The 14,812-nt window shown below is 42.1% G+C and overlaps 1 long non-coding RNA gene across 5 annotated transcripts in view; it reads right to left on the bottom strand.

The window, feature by feature from the left end:
- The window catches only part of LOC137853528 (uncharacterized), a 174,785-nt gene that overhangs the window by 58,209 nt on the left and 101,764 nt on the right, over positions 1-14,812 (bottom strand). The window contains exon 1 of one of the 5 annotated variants that reach the window (XR_011094550.1): positions 12,201-12,529. The exons of 3 other annotated variants lie outside the window; for them this stretch is intronic. This is a non-coding gene — a long non-coding RNA (uncharacterized lncRNA). Of the gene's footprint in view, positions 1-632; positions 722-12,200; positions 12,530-14,812 lie in introns of those variants that run through there. One more of the 5 variants, XR_011094552.1, reaches the window with a different exon arrangement.

The following is a 14,812-nucleotide window of genomic DNA, read 5'->3' as shown; positions in this document are numbered from 1 at the left end:
TTTATTGCTTAGTGACCTATATTTTTCTCCTCTACGATATTTGAAAAGTTATTTAGCAACTTCTCTGCCCTTCAGTCAACCTTTTAAAATAGCTGTCAAGACAAAAAATGGTTAAGCCTTCGTTCCTCGTTCCTATGACATATGAAAGTGAGGGTTTGTTAATCTATGCTAAGAACGCTGTAAAATATCCTGATCTGCACAAGACGCATTAATTTGTGTTTATTGGTTTAAATGGAGGGCAGTAATGCATCAAAAAACTGGGTCTCACATGCAAGGGGTGAGAGTGGCACTGAAGTGAGATCTTTGGATATGTTTTCACAAGGTTTTGCAATATTACAAATATATTTTCTACAGGTCACTAAGCTAACCGGGAACTTAATGATACAACTGGCTCGGGCTCCTGTTTGTTAACACAAAATGTATACAACCCTTGCCAGAGGTCCAAGGATTAAACAGTTATAAACTTCAGGCTGTGCCCAGAATGTCGCTCCACCATAAACATATGGCACGGTTAAGCACCCGCCCCAAGCCTGTCCCTGCCTGGCTTTTTGGAGAGGAGAGCACAAGGTGCAGCAGCACAGAGCGGGCTTTCAAAGCCCCATTTGTGCAAGGTCTTCACCCTTCCTGCTTACCATTTCTCTAGGGAGCTGCAGCATGTCGTGGAAAGTACTGGTAACCAAAGACAGCAATGCAACAGCTAAGCCCGGTGGCTCCAGCCCAGTCCTTTCACTTTATCCCCTTTACTGTTCCCTCTCCTGTTGTTGTTGCTTTTTTTTTAAACATGCAAGTTGCCATGAAAAATTTGTTAATGAAATATTTGCTTAGAAGTCTGCTCTGGGCTAGGCTGATAACCTATCTGTGTTTGAGTTTGGCTTCCCATATTCTAAATACTCATCTTCTCTCTGTTTAGCTTATTGATTGGTTTGGCAGGAAAAGCAGCCTTGTCATCAGTGACCAAGGTCAAACCAAACAAAAAGGGACAGGAGGAAAAAAAAAAAAAAAAAAAAAGAAAAGAAGTTGGATGGATGAACTCAGCGAGACAGGAGTGGAATATGCAACCTCCCTCACCTCTCCTTTAGGGGACGGACAGTGGTCTGCCCAGGGGCTTGCTGGCTTTTGCAAGGTCATAAGGAATCGCTAGCATCATCACATCCCACATTTGTAAATCACCTTCCTTTCAGGAGCACGTGGAGCCAGGAGTCAGGCAGAAACAACAGAAGTAAAACGTGGACAAGGCCACACTGAGGCTGGGGCCAAATGCCCACGGGAATATGTCCTGGGAGCTCCAGTGCGGAGCGGATGGGGCGCTGAGTCGAATATCTCGAACATCTAAGGTTAGAAGCTTAAAGCCAATGTCTACATATGCAAACAAGAGTCACCTGTCCCCAGAGGTGTCTGAAGCCTTGTTTCAGAGAGCAGAGCAGCTGCACAGAAAAACAGGATTCTGTTTTTTCCCCCCTTGAACGTGACTTAGGTATGAGTTTGTACAGATCTAATTCTTCAAACACAGTTTACAGATTTTGGCCTCAGCTTTTCAGTTCCACTCCTAACATCTGGAAAGAGCAATGTGTGGAGAACAAGTCAGGAAGTTTACAAAGGGCTAAAATAGCCCTGACATTTATAAGACATAACCATGTGCTCTTACCAAGGCAGTGGGTACCTTTCTATCATGTCAAGCTCAACCTTATCTGGGGGGAAGCTTTAATTTACCCGAGAGTTCTGGTTCAGAAAATGCATATAATGCTCATAGAGCATTCTGTCTGAAAATGCATATGAATCCATGGAAGATGTCCAGAACTGTGTAATACTCAATGAAAAACCTAAGCGTAAGGTTACTCTGCACTACCTTGCCATTTCAAACCATCCTGCAAAACATTCCTGCGTTTGTGTAATTCCGTGTGAATCGCAGTGTGCAATTTCACGGAAGATATGTGAAACTACAACAGGGGAGGCTAAGTCATGGCTAAGCAAACTGAGATTGACTGTACTGTACCGTGGTACCTTATTGTAAAGAAAAAGTACGTTCTGGTTGTCGCAATGTAGCACAGCTGAAGTTTTCTGAAAAGATGCTGCAGTGGAATACACCTACTAAATAAAATGCCTGGCAATATTGTTATCTGGTACAATATGTTCACGTTAGTGGCTTTACAAATTAATAAGAGGGTGCCAGAGGCTAATAATTATGTAACATGAACTAAATGTTAAATCATGCAGTCTTTACTCAATATTTATATAGTTTTGACTTGCGGAGAGTTTAGCTTGATATATACCAGGTTCAAAGAAGTAAGAAAATGATATCTATTCCCAGGTTTCTCTTTATTCTTGTTACTTTCCTTCCCTCTAAGGAGCTTATGCAGCCATCAGTGCGTTATTCACAGCATGTTGGAAATGTTATTCTGGAAACATTATTGTAGCTGAAGTGTTTCATAGATTATAGCAGGTGGCTATAGAAGTTGAGAAATTCAGCTTCACTGGCCCAGCTTAACTGATCAGACAGAAGTCCAACTTCCTACCCGCCAGCATGGTCTCACTAACAAACTGAATTAAAAGGGTCCTCACAATAGCTTAAAAATGGATGCATAAAAATGCTGTTTGTCTATAGAAGGTGGTGTCAGTTTGTTAAGGATATTTTTTTCTGCATCTCAACTCACATTTTATAAAAAGCACCACTTTTTTCAAGGAATGCAGAAAGCTGAACAATCTTTTTCCCTGCAAGATACTGGAAACAAGGCTAGCCGACGACCATCTGATTTGCATAAGCAAAGGCCAAAGGCTGTACAAGTACGTAGACCTCTATTTTTAGCAAGAGCAAGTTCCTTTGGTGGGCCGGTGTTGAGCCACATTGCAGGGGATGATTTTGTGGATAGGCTGCAGGCAACACCTCTGAAAATCAGGCCCTGTGTCCCTGGGAGCTCTCAAAATCCCTCGTTGTTCTTGATCCTTTTGGGCAGGAAGACCTGACCGCCCCAAAGGGCTGCAGGAGGAACCTCACGAGGCAAGTTCAAAGGCCTCTCTAAAAATCTGGGGCTATGTGTATGGTGCTGATTTCCACTGCAGGAAGATTTACTCAGGATTACCCAAAGAAGATGGAAAACTGGGTAACAAGATCAGAAGAAATGTGATGTCCCTAAATAAACCGAGGCTCTGGTGCCTGACATGTGGATTTAGCTACCCTTCGCCAAGAGTGCTTTAATTTGTATCGCTGTAATCGGGTTAAGAATTATTGTAGCCAAAGTAATTAGCAGCGAGCTACCAACCAGCTTCTTGACACAGAAAGCAAACGGTTTCTCCTCCAAGTGTCTGTCCCCCTGAGGGCTGGGAGGTAAAGAGCAGAAGGAGGGAATTAGGGGTGACCTTGCATTAATGAACAGGAACGTGCTCCTGGATCAATGGGCGAACCTGGCATAGCTCAGAGAGGAAGCGTCAACTGTGTCATCGAAGTATCTCTCATATCCACGGGGGTTTCGCAGTGGATGCTTATGCAAAAGAGGTAAACACAAATGAGGCTGGTGCGACAGAAAAAAAGAGCTACAGGAAGAGAGAAAGAATGTGTGAGGATGCAAACGAAAAATAAACAGAGAGATTGCAGTGGGATGGTTTATTTAAAGAGCCCCTACATTTGCGTTATTGGATTAAGCATTTTGACCAAAGTTTGTAGAATTTATTTTGGCCAAAAATGACTAATATGAATATTGGCCTCATGCCTGAATAAAGGAATGTAGTTTCTCTGTCTAATCAGGTTGCAACAGATAAAGGCTAAATAGAAATGAGTAATTCACCGTGACTCAATATTACATGGGCTGTATTTTAGGAGCTGAATTTCAAGTGCATTTCTGTTCTTTATTTCAGCTGTGCTATCTTGCTCTCACCCTCGCTAGGCTCTGTGTCAGCCTGGCTTGGCAAACCGGGAACCGTTTTCTTCTGTGAGCCTGATGTACTTTTTAGGAGACTACATCTTCCTGGAAGCAAAATCAATTCAAGTATTCAGGAGGCCTCTAGTGGCTTATAGTTTCAGAGGAAGTTTCCTGTGAAGCCTAGCCTGTGAAGCTGGCTACAGAAAACACACATAAGGTCAGGGAAACAAAAGGGACTCCCCACTTGTTGATTAATGCCATTGACAATAAATAGCAAAGCCTGGTCTCTGACTTCAGTATCTAGGAATCTGCCCTTCCAGGCCTGAGATACATTTACACACAACGCTCGGAACGTGCAGATGAGAACAATAGGGTCTCGGGCTTGTTGGTGTTTTACATGTTTCTAAGCGTATACTGGGAAAGAATTATAACGTGATGAGCTGTCTATTTGAAACAGCTGTCAAAGGAAAGCCTATGCCAGTTTCATTTTGATCTGCAAATGTAGATGCTTTCTATTACTGACATTAGAATACGCAATAGGTTTCCAATGTGGTGCATGGGTACGTAATTCCCCATTTGCAACTCTTTACCCAGTTCTCACACCAGTCTGAGCAGATAGGGACAGATCCCGCCTGGAGTAATTGGCATCAGTCAAGCTATCTCTGTTTCCAACAGCTGGGGCTCTGGCCCATACACAAATATATACTATTACATATTAGGTGAGAACCCACATCACCTGTATGCTATTTTTGCATGCAGGGTTATTAGAAAGTAAGAGAAGAGAAATCATAAAAGGAGGTGAGAGAACTGAAGTCCCGCTGTTCCTCTGAGGAGTTTTGGCCTACAGAGTCAATTCTTTCTTCATCACATATGTATTTCCCTTGGCCTATTTTTGTATGTCACAGGATAGTCGAAGAAATGTCCTTAATTCCCAGCACTTTGATTCACCTCCACCAACTAAGCCGTGTTGTAGGTGACTTAGCCACCATGTGATCCACCTATTATTAGAACAGAGTTAGCCCTCCAACCCCCCAAACTCCTGCCTCCCCTTGTCCTTATATATATCTGTCTCCTAGCAGAAAAGTGGCACATGACCTCCTATCCTCAAGAATACTTGGCACAGGTCCCTGCTTCTCAGCCGAACCTATTGTTCTAGGAGAGAATGACACAGGCGTGCAAGAGTCTTGCTGACACTTCTGACTTTAAACACGAAATGCCATTAATCAATCAGCTGCATCTGTTTGGAAAAATTAAGAGGCTGGAATCAAGGCAAACACAATAAATAATCCTTATGCAAACAGGAAAGAAAATAAGGGAAGACGTGTTTTTGACTTCTTGTTACTTCATATTCATTTGATCTTTTGCATCCTCCTTACAAATATTAGGTTTACCAAGAATACAATATTAAGACACCAAACTCAAAAGGCTTATGCAAAGTACTGCCACCAAATTAGAGGTGCTAAGCTTGCAAGATATAAGTGTCTGTACTGGAATTTACACATGGTATGGCAGCAGAAGGGGGCTGAATTCACAGATGTGAGCGAGATCAGGCCAGCAAAGAGGAGCAGGTTATGACCGGGCGTCACTTGAAAGGCTGATTTCTCTTGCCATCCAATGAAGTTGCAGATTTGATTTATGGTCTCAAAAACATGTTCATTCCTGCTACAAATGCTTCAGAGACATAATACTACACACAATCATTCCTGACAGGTGCTGATATCCATCAAAATCAACACTTAGTGGAGCTTCAGACAGCGCAGTTCCTCACAAGATGGGCACCCAAAGAGTACTACAGCATCTAGGTGCTTGCTGCTGTCCCCTCTGCTTGCAGGACCAAGGTGCCCAGCTGCAGCAAAGCCCCCTTGCAGTGCCCTGGTGGGCGAACACCTCTGGTAGGGTGGAAACAAGGAATGGGGTGGACAAGGCATTGCGCCCAAGAGGGTCCTTGACTTCCAGGCAGTCTCTGAATTGCTTCTAGCGCCCCCTCCCTCCCACCTCTCATCTGCACAGCCTGGAGCCCAGGACTGCACGGCAGCTCTATTCACCTCTAAAATGGGCTCAACACACAGGGAAGAAAGGCTGTCAAACATTGTTCCCTGCTAATCAAGCACTGCTTAACAATTCCCCAAGATCCTGTGCTCATGACCATGAAGACCCAAAAGCCAGCCTTAAACATGCCACAGAGAACCCTCATGCACCTGCTCAGCCATGAGTCTGAAGGACACTGCTGCTTTAGGCCCACAAAGCTTTGGGAACAAAAGGCAGCCAGTTTCTACAGCAGGCACATGCAGAAACTGAAGGGAATCCACCCCCCCATTTCACACAGGCCATTAAAGGGGAGCCATTTAAATCCAGGCTGGTGACATCCCAAAATGTCCATCTCGCTGCCAGTTCCTGCGACAAGATATGCCTGAATGGTGAAAAGTCATGACACCAGTGGCATAACCTGATCAGTGCCACAGGAACAGGGGGTGGAAGAGACATGGGAAAAGTTGTGTGCATGAAGACCCATCTTGTCTGCTAAAAGAGAACAAGAAGCATGTATTTGGCTTGCCCATAACTATATGATTGGGCTCAATTTGAAATTAGAATTTCTTTCACTTTGTGGTCCACTTAATCCTTTTAAAAGCAAGCTTTCAAAATCCAAATGCCATTTTGAAATCAATACTTGCTTTATGTTGGCTGAAATACATAGGGGCAAAATATTTCAACTTTGCAGAAAAACAAACAGAAATCCACTGTGAGGAGGGAACTAATCTATAGATATTTTTGGTCCCTTGCACAACCTGCGTTTCAGAGTGAATTTCCTGTTTGCTCAAGAACAGAGCTTGTCAGCTCCTGCATGTTCCTGGAAAGCAGCACGTACCTGTGCCTCTGCTGCAGACCGAGACTCTGCTGGATTCGGTTTTACTCTCTGCTGTGCTGGTGTCCTGGCAGCATGCACTTCAATGTGATGCATATCCTTCCCCTTCCACCACCGCATTTAGGACAGAAACACTCGGTTACTGTCACATATTTCTGTCATACGAGCTGCCACGATGTTCGTATTTCTGATAATAATATCTAGGTAAGTAAGAGTTTGTTGGAAGAGCTAATATCTTTCATTAGACTAGATGATATAACCAACAAAAATGAACAAGTTGTGGGGTTAAGGGCCCTTCACTTACGCTAGAGTGTAAGTGAACACTAGAGAATGTGCTAGAACACTCCAGTCCCAACAGCATCACTGCTATTGGACAGATAAGCAGATAGAAACCTCGCTATACAAAATAAAGTGTGCATTGAGATGTCCCTGATCACTTCCTCCAGAAATCACAGGAAAAAAAAAAAAAAAAGAAAGAAAGAAAAAAAAAAAGAACAGAATGGCATACACATTTTTGCAGGGAAAAAAAAGGAAAAGGAAAAAAGGAAAAGGAAAAAAGGAAAAGGAAAAAAGGAAAAGGAAAAAAGGAAAAGGAAAAAAAGAAAAGGAAAAAAGGAAAAGGAAAAAGAGTCATTTTTATCCCCCAACCCTTTTATATATTTACAATTAAGTCTGCAATAGCAACTCTCCACAATGTCAGAACCCAAACTGCTGTCAGTCATTCCTGCTGTAGTTGCCTGGGGCAACTGCTTTCACAATTGTCAATGGATTCACTAACTTGTTGCAGTCACAAATGGTGCTACTGATTTTTTTTTTTTTTTCAGTGGTCAGGTTGCAAGTGAGGGCAAGAACATTTTGGTTTTCTAACCAGCAACACTAAGTATATGAGAAGTCCTCTTTTGTATCAGACATGCACACATATCAGGCCAGGCCTTGTCAATGTGATAGATGGATGGCACAATATTTGGATCATGGAAATGAAAACTGTATCTGTCGCTGTGGCATGCCAGCCAAAGTTGTGACTCCAGTGAGACCAGGATGAAGCTGGTACACAAGACAGCATGCAGTAAAAGCCCTGATAGAACCTTAGCAGATTCGTTTGACTTTGCTGATAACCTAGTGCTAAATAAGCTCTTTTCCGTAGGAAATAAGAAGCTCATTTTACAATTTCTGATCTTTAAAATAGCCCATAAGTCCTCTCATATGGGTAATATGACACAGTCAAGGTCAACAAGTTCATTTTAGGAAACAGCTAAGAGTTTTCATACAGAAAAGCCAGATCCTGAATCCCAGCAGAGGGTGACATTCCTAAGCATTCGTCACTGCTTTGCCACAAGTTCTTCAGAAACTTCAGAGCTCTTCTAAATACAGAACTGAAGTTACACCAAGTTTGATTTAAGGAAAGAAACTTTCCCAATGGATACCAAAATCACTGCAGTAATCACCTCCAAGGTTTATAGTTTTTCTACAGTTTGCTGTGGTTTTAAGATAAGAACTTATCACACAAGTTATTTCTAAACGTCCCACATTGGGCTCATAGGAGCTTTGAATAATTGCACTGAGACCCCAGAATGAAAGAAACAATTCAAGTTTTTGCAGTACTTGTTATCTGACATGTCTGCATAAAACTAAATGTCCCGTAAATGCCACCGTGCAGTTCCTTACAGATGACAGGATCAGCCACTAACTCCACTGAGGTTAAAACACTCAGTACATCAGCTTAAGGGTCCTTTTCAACAGGCAGAAAAGTTTTTTAGGGGCCTAATGTACAAAAAACATGAAGCCTAAGATAGGCTGCTAGCAGCTTTGCCACTGAACAACAATGAAGTCCTCAGTCATCTCAAGGAACAGACATCTAAATGTGCTGTCCTTTTCAAAGGCATCCTGCTAGAAACTTGTGATGCACACAGTGATAATGAAAACTTTAAAAATATGTATCAGGTTCCATTAAAACTTGCCACAGTATGCTGCTTTACAATTAGAGTTATGTCAGAAAATGAATGAGTGTTTTAGAATTGTGTAGGGACTGGGTTTCATTTCCATTTACAGGAGTTTCACTTAGAAGCATCTCCATCATTTTCTCTGGAGTCACTCCAGTTACATAAGATTAATGAGAAGACATAAAAAAGAAAGAAAGCAGCAGTAGAAACACTGGCGTGTAGAAAGTTTTGATGAGACTGCTCTGTTTCCAAGAGCCTTGCAGCCCAGACTCTCAAGGCTGTTCATAGCTTTCTGGAAGAGCACTTCAGCTGTAGTCAGAGACGGATCTGGTGGAGAATCTGAAGCACTGACTGGTGTGCTCTTTGCCAGCACAGCCTATTAGTGGCCCCGCATGTGTGGACCAATTGGAGATTCTCTAAGAAAAATTTCCGTCTTATCTGGGTTGTGTTTGAACCATTTCAGTTTCTTCTTGGGTCTTTTTATATCCAGACATGTACTTAATCACACTTCTTTTACATGAATTTCATCTTCCCCTTTTGTTTTTGTCTTAAAAACCTCTAAATTTTCATTCTAACTAGACACATTGTCCTCTTCTAGACCTAAGAATCTGACAGTGTACAGTCAGGTCCATGAGTGCAGATTTCACAACACACAATGTGGCTCTCAATGAAGACTTACACATTCCCAGATGGAAGTTAATTTTTGCCTTTATTATTCACAACATGATTTAAACCTGTGATAAACCCTGATTTAGGAGGCTGTTAGCCACAGTCAAGCCAGTGTGACATTTGTCATCCTTTCTCAGACCTGAATCAAGGCCCTGTCGCAGGGCCCAGACTGACAGGGAGAACAGGTAGAGCCAAATCCTGGGCTGTCACCACTTGGCAAAGCAGAGGGCTTGGCCCTTCGGTGAGGGGAAATGATGACTCCATCATTTTGCAGTCTATAGACTTTTCCAAGATATTAACCCCCCTGGAATGGAAATGATTGCATATGCTTCACAGGGATATAGCTGGGAGTTGTAAGGTGAGACCAGGGAGAGAAACAGTGAGAGAAAACTTTCCAACTATCACAAGCAAAGGTGACCAAGTTACCCCAGTCCTCAGTCAACAGTTGCAATGCCATTAAAGACTGTTTAGGAGTTTTTATTCCACCCCAGACATAAACCAAATCATATTAAGAAGAGACCTTCTCAATCCCACATTACTTACGTTAGCTGCAATTTATGCTTCCATATTTTGCTGTTGGGGCAGGTTAATGTTTTTGCTCATAATTACAGTGAGCTACTTACTTCATTAAACCTCAGTAACCTGACTGTCTTTGCTTACAAGTCCAAACCCCAAAGCTGAGCACAAGACCTGTAAGGAGAGCACTGGAAGGTTGGCCACTTGAGATGTTTAAAACTAAATTAGAAAGAGCACCACCAAATGCAAGGTAAGGAGCATTGTACTCGCAAAGAGATGGCCTGCATGATCAAACAGGTCTTTCCCATCACTAACATCCTGTGTCCAGGAACAACCCATTTAATTTCAGGCCAGTCATTTATTATGACAGAGAAGCAAAGTAGAAGGACATATATTCTACTGAGGAAAACAGTATTTTATTATGCCAACTGAACGCTGAGGACAGGCAGTGAAAACATTCTTTCATTTTGTACTATTAGCTCAGCCAGGCCTCGGCAATGTAACATTCTGTCACTTTCTGTGGATTAGCTCATTTACAAAAACGTGCTGTTTTACTGAAATTAGCACAGAGAGAATATTGCACTTCTCGAGCTGCTGCAGCATAACTGTTTGTCAGTAGATTTATGTAATGGATTGTTTTCCTGCAATCCAGGATAAGGGAAATACTTAAACAATAACTGCCATGGGGAGTGTGGACAAGGCAATAATTACTTTCCATGGTGTTAATAAACCTCAAGGCTACTGGCCAAAGTATATTTGCAGCGAAGGAGATGTCTGTGGAGATTACATAGGAAATTTTAAGATAGACAAGGGTCCGGAAACACATCTAGGTCTGCTTCCTTTGTTACATTAACAAAATTAACCACCCACACAGTCATAACTGCTACCAGCAAGTTGGGTAGTTTTTGTTTATTTGTTTGTTTTTATCAAGCACTATCAAGTGTTCATGAGCTCCACCTTTGTGTACTCTGCTGAGTGACTTAGCACACCAGCTAGGAGATCTGTAATTTAGTTGTTATCCTTTCATTTCCTTCTCAACTCTCAGCTAGCGACTTTTTAGCTTGAGAAGTGGAATTTCCACTCTACAGGAAACGCCTCCGTTTTTGAAAAATAGAATTGTTTAAGAATAACTGGACTGCTTCAAACCTAAGTGATCTCTGGAAGCTCGATGCAATCATCATTTCCACGAGTTCTGTATTCCCAGACCGCTGCCAGCCGTAGCAGGCCGTGCTGGGGAGTCCCACATCCCTAAGACTCAAGCTAGGATTTCTAGGGCTTTCAAGCTTCCTGTCACAGTAGTAAAGAAATAACCCTTAGCTAAAATTAGAGCTCCCATAGCTTTGGAGCAAAAAGCAGACTCAGCTCCTCAACACCTATCATGGACTGCAAGATTCAATAGTACCTTGTGACACCTCTGACCAAGAGGACGTTCATGCTTTGACCACCAGTCTGTAGGACATTTCTGTGGAAACCCATCTCCACAGCCACATTCTTTTTCTATTGTAGCAAAGCAAATGAGGAATTAATTTATTAAAACAGATAAAGTGACACAAATATAAGTCTGGAATGAAAGAAAAATCAGGCCGTCCGTGCCATCCTCTGACAGTTATGCCATGTGGTTTACTGACAGTTGAAGCTTTGTCTCCACTGGTAAATTAAAAGTACCTCAGACCACTCTCTGACACTGAGGCCAACTGGCATGAAACAGACTGCATCCACGCTACCAAACAGTCCCTGCTGCCGAAACAGGGTGGCTGAATCCAAACCACCTACTGGGAATAGTCTCTGGCCTGTGCTAACCCCCGACCATGCCAGGAAATTGTTTGGAGAATAGTAGGTGCCCCAAGCCAAAGCTTATTCTGATCATTTAACCATATAGACAACCCGGTTCCAGAGCCTGGTCCTACAATCTGGTGGTACCCGCCTGACTTACTGGGATAGCGTGGCTACCTGCAACCTGCCCAGGCCTCACACATAGCTAGTATCAAGCCGTGTGAAACCACAGGTTGTTCTGTTCGCCCACATCACCAGTGAGCAGGGCTTTAAAAGGCGATTGTGAGAGTGTTCTCAGAGTGCTGGGGCTGGTTACACCCATAGAGGTCTCCAAGGAAATGTGCTTCTAATTTAAAAGCCTTGTCAAATAAGTAAGTGGCAACCAACATTGAGAATGGATATTGTGTGCTAGCTTCAACCGAGGCAACTGACTTAAAACTTCCCTCGCTACAGGGATGACTAATCACACAGCTATTTGTGGGACAGAGCACATCATCCTTGTTCGCATGAGTGAGCACGCACTCACTGCTCACACATGTCACCCCACAGGAGGCAACACAAATAATCCTGGGAAGAAATACTCACCGAAGGAAGGGCTACGCAGCCTGGTGGCATGACCTCAACCTACGTGCAGTGAAGAACATGAAAAAAGTCCTGTTGTCTTATCAACTCCAGACTGAATTTCTCTTTCGTCTGAGCTGCCTCAGGTAAAAGGAGGAGCCGTCTGTGTCTCTCTTAACTGTGTTGCCTTCTCTTTTGTGATAGTGGAAAGGCTGGGGCAAGTAGCTGCACACCTGCAGGTGGCTGGGCAGAAGAAAGCACAGCTGGATTCTGTCCCAGGACACTCCCTGCCTCCTGCAAAAAATCAAAGCTCACCTGGTGCAGGAGGCAGACCCAGTAACTCTCATCTTTGGAGATTCTCTGCTTTCAGAGAAATCCTTCACTATACATTGTCAGACAATAGTTGAGAAGGGTCTTAGGAGAAAAATGAGTAAGTATTGCAGCAAATTCCACTGTTCATTCATTGCAGCAATACTGACTTGCACAAGCCAAGAATCCAGCACCACACCTTTTGGAAAATAAAATAAAATAAAATAAAATAAAATAAAATAAAATAAAATAAAATAAAATAAAATAAAATAAAATAAAATAAAATAAAATAAAATAAAATAAAATAAAATAAAATAAAAATCTTTCCTATGAATATCCAGGAACACCTGTAGAAGGCAAATACCAAAATGTAACATGTTTAAGTTATTTTGACTAGAGTTTAGAATGATATTTCTTACTTTCTTACCATGTGAGAGTTTCCTATACATATTCATATAGTCTCAGTAATTTCTCAATGAGCAAAGCAATCTTGGCTTGAAGCCATGGTGGTTACCAGTACCATGGGAGGTCATCGTTGCCTTATACATACTCCCCACAGCACTTAATTATTTCCCCTTGCTTCAGGACTGCAGGAAAACAATACACATATAAATTAAGCAACTTAAAGCTAGCTGTGGCTTCAGCAGCATGTAACAGTCTTTTCACCTCCATTTGGACAAAAAAAAAAAAAAAAAAAAAAAAAGTTCAGTTTCTAGACAAATTGGGCACCAATGAGGCCACGGGATGCTGCACAGAAGCAGCTCAGATGGGTTAATAGTGTCCTGAAATGACAGACTGTTTTCGCTTTCAGTCCCATCAGTTCAGCTGGCACAATGATAAGACATTATTTTTCTCAATTAATATCCCATCCTGACACTGTTTGCCAGTCTTCAAAGGTCACAGGGCAGTCCTGTGTCAGCCTGACTCCTTCCCCCCTTCCCCATATTTCTTCATCCTCCCCAGGGAAATTTATGTCCGCCTGCGGCATCTGTCCCCTGTCCTCCTTTTGTGAGTATCAAGCCACAGCATACATTACATTTAGAAATGTTTTCTGACAATAAATTACCTTTGTGATGTCTTAGAGGCCTCGTGCTCTCCTTCACTGACCTCACGGCCCTTACACTCTGGAAACATTTCTCATTATCTGTCTCACCCTCCTGTACAATCTTCCTTTCATTCTCAGCCTTTGCTTTCCTTATCACTTTATTGCACTCTTAATTTCATTCTGTAATCTGTCCAGTTTTCTTCTTTCCCTGGTGTTTTATACCTTATGTTTGGTTACTCTTTACACATCTTTGTCTGTCTGTGCCGTTCATTTGTATTTTGCACAGCCTTCTCTTCTCATGGCATACACAGCTCAGTCAAATTCCCACATCTCATGTTTTTCCCTCACTCCTTCCCCTTCGTGTCAGAAGGATAGAGGGACAGGATAAAGAACTTCAATCTCTAAAAATAATGTTAGAGTTTTCCAGTGACACCCTTCCAAATTAGTGGGATAGTACTGTGTCTGTTGATTACAAGTAAAACTAATCAATCCACATATAAAATAAAATTGGAATCTTCCTTTTCTCGACATACATTTCCCTGGACATGTTCTCCAGCAGAAAAAAATCTCTTTTACTGACTGAAGAGGGAAGCAGCCTGTAATTTGCTGTGAAGAAAGTTATCTTCTGTCTGAACCAACATCCTTTCAGTAAACACCGTGGGGCAGAAATTCTGTATTGCTCACATTCCCCAAACTCTACAAAAAGTGATGTCCTGCTGGTTTCATCAGCAGTGACAGGCTCCTTGGTCTACTATCATGTTTAGACTGCTGCCTGAGCTCACTTTAAACATTGTCTTTTCATGGTCACTCTCAGAAAACCTGAGTTTGAATGAAGTTGAGAAATTCATTAGCTGGCAGATAGCTAATGTATAACGTATGTACACACTCAGTTCACATCAAAAATTATTTTGCTGGTGATGTTCTTTTCAATACTTGCTTAGCCAAAGACATACCCTCCCTCTTTACTTAATCATCAAAATGTGACAAATTTTGTCCTATTAAATACTAGAGACAGTGATCTCTTCTGACTACAGCTGGTGATCACATTATGCCCTGAAGCATATAGATTGAGAACACTTCCCTCTTTCATCCCAATTACAGGCCTTGCTGTAATGCACCTACCCCTTTCTTCTGCAACAGGCAAAAAAAATAAGAATTTCCAATTGTACTCTGATAGCAAATCTGAATGTATTGTTATATTGTTATATTCTTAATTACTAAATAATGAATTATGTAATAGATGAGAGATTTACCAGAACTGCTGTGGAGGGGGAAGGGAGGA

The sequence above is a fragment of the Anas acuta genome, chromosome 3 (assembly GCF_963932015.1).
Source record: "Anas acuta chromosome 3, bAnaAcu1.1, whole genome shotgun sequence".
In the NCBI taxonomy this organism is placed as follows: domain Eukaryota; kingdom Metazoa; phylum Chordata; class Aves; order Anseriformes; family Anatidae; genus Anas; species Anas acuta.
This window is presented reverse-complemented; position numbering and strand designations above follow the sequence as displayed.